The 7,746-nt window shown below is 29.1% G+C and overlaps 1 non-coding gene across 1 annotated transcript; it reads left to right on the forward strand.

Annotated features, from left to right (window-relative positions):
* Positions 1 to 4,784: 4,784 nt before the first annotated feature.
* On the forward strand, positions 4,785 to 4,891 carry LOC139845977 (small nucleolar RNA R71). Its single transcript, XR_011758726.1, has one exon. It is a non-coding gene; the product is annotated as a small nucleolar RNA R71 (small nucleolar RNA).
* The last annotated feature ends 2,855 nt before the right edge of the window (positions 4,892 to 7,746 follow it).

Below are 7,746 nucleotides of genomic sequence, written 5' to 3' on the forward strand. Positions count from 1 at the left end.
TATTCTCAGCCCAAAAATATAAAGGGTAAAAAGGTAAATGAAACTCACCATACTGTATTTTGTAGTAAAAATACATATGACTATATTGAACAATGCAGGGTTGACCTCGGATTCACGAACCTATATCATTTGTATATATATTAACACACATAATCGTAATCGAATAAATATATTTATTATTTTTAATAATATACTTATTAAATTATTTGTTATATAGATATAGATATATTTAATTTATATATTTTATTTAACTCGTGTTTATCTTTTATTATAACATCATAATAATAATAATAATTTATATTAGGTTTTATATATGATGAAATATATATGTACCAATTAATTGATATATTTGATATATAGCTTAGTTACTATCTTGTTAATAATCAAATCATAGTGATATGTGATATTAATATTCTTATAATGTATTTTTATATAAAAATACCTATTGGTAGTAATACTAATAATAATAACTATGAATATAGCAATTTTTCTATTAATGATAATAATGATAGTAATAATAATAAAGATAAAAAAATAATACTTAAAAATAATAACGATTAAGTTTTATGATTTTTACTTATAGCATCCATATTTACTTCCATCTTAATAGTTCTAAATCTATATATATTTTTTTTCTACATCATATTAGTTAATAATCAAGATAATAATAATAATAATAATAATAATAATAATAATAATAATAATAATAATAATAATAATAATAATAATAATAATAATAATAATAATAATAATAATAATCCTAATTGATAATACATGTTAGTGATAATAATAATAAAGGTCATACTTTTCATAACACTTACTATTATTAACAATAGTAATAATAATACTTAATAATAACAATAATATTAATATTCACAATAATATAAATGTTAATAGAAATAATTTTTAGTAAGGAAACTACCTCTATAAACTTGTTCTAAAAAGAATGCCCTAAACCGGGCTCGAACCCATGACCACTCGCTCACACAAAAGACCTAATGACCAACTGCACCATCCATCAATCCTGTTTTAATATATAACCGAAACATATATAACCCAATAATATGTTTTCTTCTTCTTTTGGACCCAATACATCTTGTAGTCCATTAGTGATCCGTAAGCCCACTAGGAAGTTAAAAAGGAAATGGCCCAAGTAGGAACTGCAGCCCATGTTTCATGATTTGGGAAAAAAAGGCCGATATACAAATTTATTTATTAACGTATCATCTTTTTAATTGTGGCCGACAAGAAGAAAAAGGGTTTCGTTCATCTTTTCACTCGTATTCATCATCATAATATCATCAATATCCATTATCATCATTCATCGTATAACATCGCATTCATACTCGTTACATACATCACTCGACATCATCTCCATTATTGCATCATCATCGTTATCCTAGTGTTAACATCATTATCTTAATTATCGTTATACGTATATCATTATCAAGGTCATCATCATCGTTCACCAACATCACCATTCATTAACATAACCATCATCATGTATCTTCGATTGAAACAGAAACCGTATAGCAGCGGTGGTTCGAGCAGTAGCAACATCTTAATGATAGTGATAGTTGCAGCGTCTATAATCGAAAGATAATAAAAGAAATAGTATAACAGCAGCCTGTAGCAGTGATCGAGAGAGGGTTACTTTGGTTATGGTTTACTGAAACATAAATTAATTAGCAGCAGCAGTAACAAATGAAAAACTTTGAAGGTTTGATGTTTTATTGATGGTTATTTGATTTGGTGTTCGATAATAAGAAACAGAAAAATACAATGCAATCGTGACATGGTTTTAAAGGTTTGATGATAAATGGGTTGTGGGTTTGGGTCTGGACCGAAGGCTTTAACAGGAAGAAAAGAAAGAAAAATAAATGGGTTTTGTGCTTTGATGGTTTGTGGTGGCGGTTGTTGATAGTGGAGGTGATGAGCCGATGATGTTGGGGTTCGGGTTGTAATGGTTTAAAGTGGTGATGACAGTGGGTAGCTCGATGGTGGTCATGAACAACAACAAGAATTGGTGGCGGCTTTGTAATTCAAATAGAAGTAGAAAATGAACACAATTTAACAAGATGATGATGGTGGTTATGGTATTTCTCTATCAAAAACAGAAAAACGGAAATCATTAAAGATAGTGTTTGATGGGTGGTGAAATGGTAGTAGTAGTGGTGGTCTAGCTGGAAAATAAAGTGGTAGTGATAGTTGAGTTCTCGGTTGATCATACCTATATGTATATATGCGCTAGTATTCATGCATACATACGACGACTTCAAGTGTGCACCGGGGCATTGATATAGCGTATGTATAGACCTAGCATGTACTATGCGCAGGTTCACATTTCGTTGATTCAAGTCATGCTTCACCATGCTATGCGTATGAGAATGGGTTGAGATTCATGATATATATAATCGATGGCCTCCATTTCTTTTTAGGAGTTTATGCATACGAGCTTGTACCATTCATAAAAATATTTGTACTTTCAATTACTCAATAAAACAAGCATGTCCATTCCCATAATTGGTGGTGATACTTTTATATATATATATATATATATATATATATATATATATATATATATATATATATATATATATATATTTCGTTGATAATGACTAAAGGTAGGCACAAGTTGTTTTAAAAGGTGAATTCATGTATATTATCTATATGTCGTGATTAGGAGGATTGGATGAAACACAAATAGTTAGTCAATTATACTGTGGCAAATTGAAAATTGACATAAAGTTAGGATATGAATTCAAGGATGTGAAATTATATTATATTATATTTATTATTAAACGTGTACAATGAATAATAAGTAGCCTTCCAATTAACTTATTGTAGCGACAGTTTATCACAGACTGTGTATCGTGCAAAAACAGTGATGGATAAAAAGTCTTTAGAAAAATTCTAAATTGTTACAGAAATTATATTTATTTATTTTAGTCATTATGGTATAAAATTCGATCACTAATTTGTTAAATAAAAATTACATCAACTGTCCCTCTCATTTATGGGTAAAATATTAAAAATGTTAAAATTACATAATTAGATTCTAAGTATACTTGTAATAAGCCTATAACTTATATAATTCATTTCCGGATCACCTTTTATTTTAAAATTACATAAGTTCGAATTTAACTTGCTTAATATCAATCGGAACATTAAACGAGTATTACAAACATTTAATATTTATTTTTAATATACTTTATTTATATATAGAGATATATTTTAAATAATAATTATTATAATATCCTATTTTTATTTTATAAATTTTTTTTTATAACGACAACATATAATACATCAAATTATATTTCAAAATATTATTTATATACATTCACACATATCTATTTACAATTAATTATTCGTGAATCGTCGAGAGCAGTCGAAGGTCAATTGAATATATGAACATCGTTTCAAAATTTTTCTAGACTCAACATTACATACTTTGCTTATCGTGTCGGAATCATATAAGAATTAAGTTTAAATTTGGTCGGAAATTTCCGGGTCGTCACAGAAAACATGGAATTGTGAAACTTCCTGGATCAGGTAATTTTTCTGGTATCTTATTCAACAGCACTGCAGAACAATTAGCATTCATAGTAACAGCCGAGAGTTCTTCCATTTTCTTTCTATTTGTGATTAGGTCTTTCAAGAATTTAGCATATCTAGGCATTCCTGAAATCACATCAATGAAAGGAAGATTAATATTTATTTGTTTAAACATATCCAAGAATTTGGATTGCTCGGCTTCAAGTCTTTCTTTTCTCATTTTACTCGGGTAAGGAAGTGGTGGTTGGTATGGTTTAACATAAGGTTTAGCCTTAATTGTGTTATCTTCATTAACCTTTTCAACTACCGGTTCTTTTTCCTTATCTTGCTCAGGTTGTGTTTCTTGTGGAGTAGGAATAGCATCCTCAGAAATTACAGGTATTTCAGGTGGTTTAAGTGTAACACCACTTCTTGTGGTAATGGCTTTAGCTGTTTCATTCCGGGGGTTAGCATTTGTATCACTAGGTAGACTTCCCGATTTTCTTTCACCTATCAACCTTGCTAGGTTACTTACTTCTTGTTCCAAATTTTGAATAGAAGATTGTTGATTTCTAAATGCTTGAGCATTTTGTTCATTGGTTTATTTCTGAGATGTGAAAAACTGCATTTGAGATTCAACTAGCTTTGACATCATGTCTTCTAAATTTGGCTTTTTATCATCGGTTTGTGGTGGTTTGTTTTGAAAAAATAGGTCTTTGCTGATTGTAAGTATTGTTAGATACTTGTTGATTGCTAGGACCTTGTTGGTTGTTGTATGGAACATTTCGGTTATAATTCTGACTTTGATTGTAGATCTGTCTTGGCGGTTGATAATTATTCTAATAATTATTTCCAGGCCTTTGGTTCATGTATGAAACATTCTCTCTTTTTCCATTGTTGGTTCAATACTGAGACAATCTTTTGTCAAATGTGGTCCTCCACACTGCTCATAACTAATTCGTATTGAGTGGATATCTTTAGTCATCTTTTCCATTCGTCTCTCGACAGCAACTATCTTTGCGGAAATGGAATCAAAGTCATGGCTAGAATCGGCTCTAGTTGCTTTAGATGATCTAACGATATCTTTTTCTTGATGCCACTCATGTGAGTGGGAAGCAGTGTTATCAATAATTTTGTAAGCGTCAGTTGCGGTTTTCTTCATAATGGAACCACCAGCTGCTATATCTATGTCTTTTCTTGTAGTGATGTCGCATCCTTGGCAGAATATTTCTACTATTTGACAAGTGTCTAAACCATGTTGAGGACATCCTCTTAATAACTTTCCAAATCTTGTCCATGCCTCATATAGAGTTTCATTTGGCTTTTGTGTGAACGTAACAATTTCTCCTTGAAGTCTTATGGCTTTAGATGTCGGAAAGAATTGTTTAAGAAATTTTTCAACTAAAACGTCCCATGTATTAATCGCCCCTTCAGGTAACGATTCTAACCAATCTTTGGCTTCTCCCTTTAAATTCCAGGGAAATAACATGAGATAGATCTGTTCATCCTCCACTTCTCTGATTTTAAATAAAGTACAGATCCTATTAAAGGTTCGAAGATGTTCATTTGGATCTTCCTTCGGCGCACCACTAAATTGGCATTGATTTGTTACCATGTGTAGAATTTGTCCTTTGATTTCATAATATGGCGCATTAATGTCTGGTTGAGTAATTGCGTGACCTTGACCAGTGCGTTTAGCTCTCATTCGGTCTTCCATACTTAGAGGTTCTAGATTTTCCATTATTGAATTTGTTGAATATGAATCACTAGAGGATTCTGATTTAATGGGTTGTTCCTCGACAATCTCTGTTTGAATGATTGGTGGTTCCGGAGGAAAGATTAATGGTTCAGGATCTCGGAATTGTCCCTGAATATCCTCCGGATTCTCAATTGTGAGGTCGGGTACAAAAAATGGATTATCGGAAATTTGAATTGGAGTACTTGGTCGACTGGATGACGATTCTAAAGAAAATTCAACGGCAAAAATATTGGCTAGATGTCTTGATCTGGTTACATGTGGTGAGCGTATAAAAGGTGGTGAACGTTTTGCTCGGTGCATTCACTGAATATCCTATTAGTTATAAAAGATAAAAATTATATAAGTTATCAAATTAATAGACTTTTCTGCTTTTGCCCACGTTTCGAATAGCCAAAAGATGTAGCAGGGAGCCAGAACCCTTTAAATCGGAAGCTCACAACTCAGCCACTAACAAATCCAACTATTACTACGAAGCAGAAAATTTTAGATGTCTATCAATTTAACCACTTAAAATAATTTTTAGTTGAAATTTAAAGAAATTTTAGAGAAGAAATAAAAAATTCTATGTCCTAAAAACTAGAGCGTCGTGAAATAAGAAAGAAAAAGAGCGCGTCGGAAAACGTTGAAAAATAAAAGGTCGAAAAATAATAAAAAGAACGTAGCACGTCTAAACTTAAAAGTCTAAAAACTAAAAATTAAAACTTACGTCTAAAGGTATTAAAGCTTAAAAGAAATTCTATATCCAAAACGGTATAAACTTAAAAAGTACTAAAATTTATAAAACGGCGTCGCAAAATTCTAAAGCACCTAAATCTTAGTCTAAAGAAAAAGTACTTAAGGGATTTTACGGCAAAGTTTAAAAATCTAGAAATAAAAATAACTACAGCAAAAACTATGACTTAGAACTAAATACGAACGAAAAATACAAATATTACGCTAAAACAAATAAAAAGATACAAAATATAAAAATAAACTTAAAGTTGTAAAAAGTACAATTTTTATAAAAATATTATTTTTATATTATTTATTTTATAAAAGTATTAATTTTATAATTTATCAAAACTAATTAAAACTAAAAATACAAATTAAAACTAAAAACTAAATTAATTATTTAATTAATTAACCCTAATTAGGGTTTAGAATAATAATAATAATTAATACCCGTAATTAATACAGAACTAGGTCAACTTCGGCGTGTCAGATCCAGTCATGCGATCGCATGAGATTGGAGTTAAAACTCCATGCGGTTGCATGGATTAAATTTCCAGGCCAGATTATGGGCTTCAACAGTGATCGGCCCGTAAACTTTTATATATATATATTTTTTTTGTTTTTAAATTTATATAAAATATTTATATAACTTAAATAAAACTTATATTTAAAAAAAATAGAAATAAAAATATTCATAATTTTATATATTTTGAACAACTCTTAAAAATATATATTTTTTGTTTTTCTTTTTATATTTTTGTGTTTTTAATAATTAAAACGTATTTTTACAAAAGCGTATTTTTACAAAAGTAAACTAAGACTTAATAAAAATCTTTTTTTATATAGCGTTGCGCTTTCGGCGTTTATCTTTCCCCGGCAGCGGCGCTAAAAATACTTGATGTGCGTAGAGGTGTATACAAAATAGTTATATTTTTACTACAAAATACTATTAAATACGATACAATTTTACACAAGTTATTTATTTATTTATAGAGTGGATATACCTAAACCTTGCTACAACACTTATAGGCAGTGTACCTAATCGTACAGTAGTGTAGTTTTTTAGTAAGTCCGGTTCGTTCCACAGGGATCTTAGCCAAGTTTAACGCTATATTTCTAAAACTATATTTGTAAAAATATAAATATAAATATATATATATATATATATATATATATATATATATATATATATATATATATATATATATATATATATATATATATATATATATATATATATATATATATATATATATATATATATATAAGTAGTATTATTATTATAAAAGGGGGTTTTTACCGTTTAATGACCGGTTTGTCGATTTTAAAACTTAAGTCGCAGTTAAAACCTAATGTAAAAATATTAAAAATAAATATAACTTAAATTAAAGCGTAAAGTAAATGACAATAATGAAATTGCGATAAATAAAAGTGCAATAAATAAAATGATAATAAATTAAAGTGCGATAATTAAAAGTGCAATTAAATATGAAATAAAGGAATTATGCTTATTTAAACTTCCATAATCATGATGTTCGACGTGTTGTTTTTAGTTTAGTACCATGGGTTAATTGTCCTTTGTCCTGAATTATTTGATATGTCCATACGGTTTTGTCCATATTAGTCCATCAGTCATAAATACAAAGTGCGAGAGTCTTCGTCAAATTATCCTTATACCCGAAGTCAAATATTCCAACTAATTGAGGATTCAAATTGTAACAAGGTCTTAATACTTTGTTTAA

The sequence above is a fragment of the Rutidosis leptorrhynchoides genome, chromosome 4 (assembly GCF_046630445.1).
Source record: "Rutidosis leptorrhynchoides isolate AG116_Rl617_1_P2 chromosome 4, CSIRO_AGI_Rlap_v1, whole genome shotgun sequence".
NCBI lineage: Eukaryota > Viridiplantae > Streptophyta > Magnoliopsida > Asterales > Asteraceae > Rutidosis > Rutidosis leptorrhynchoides.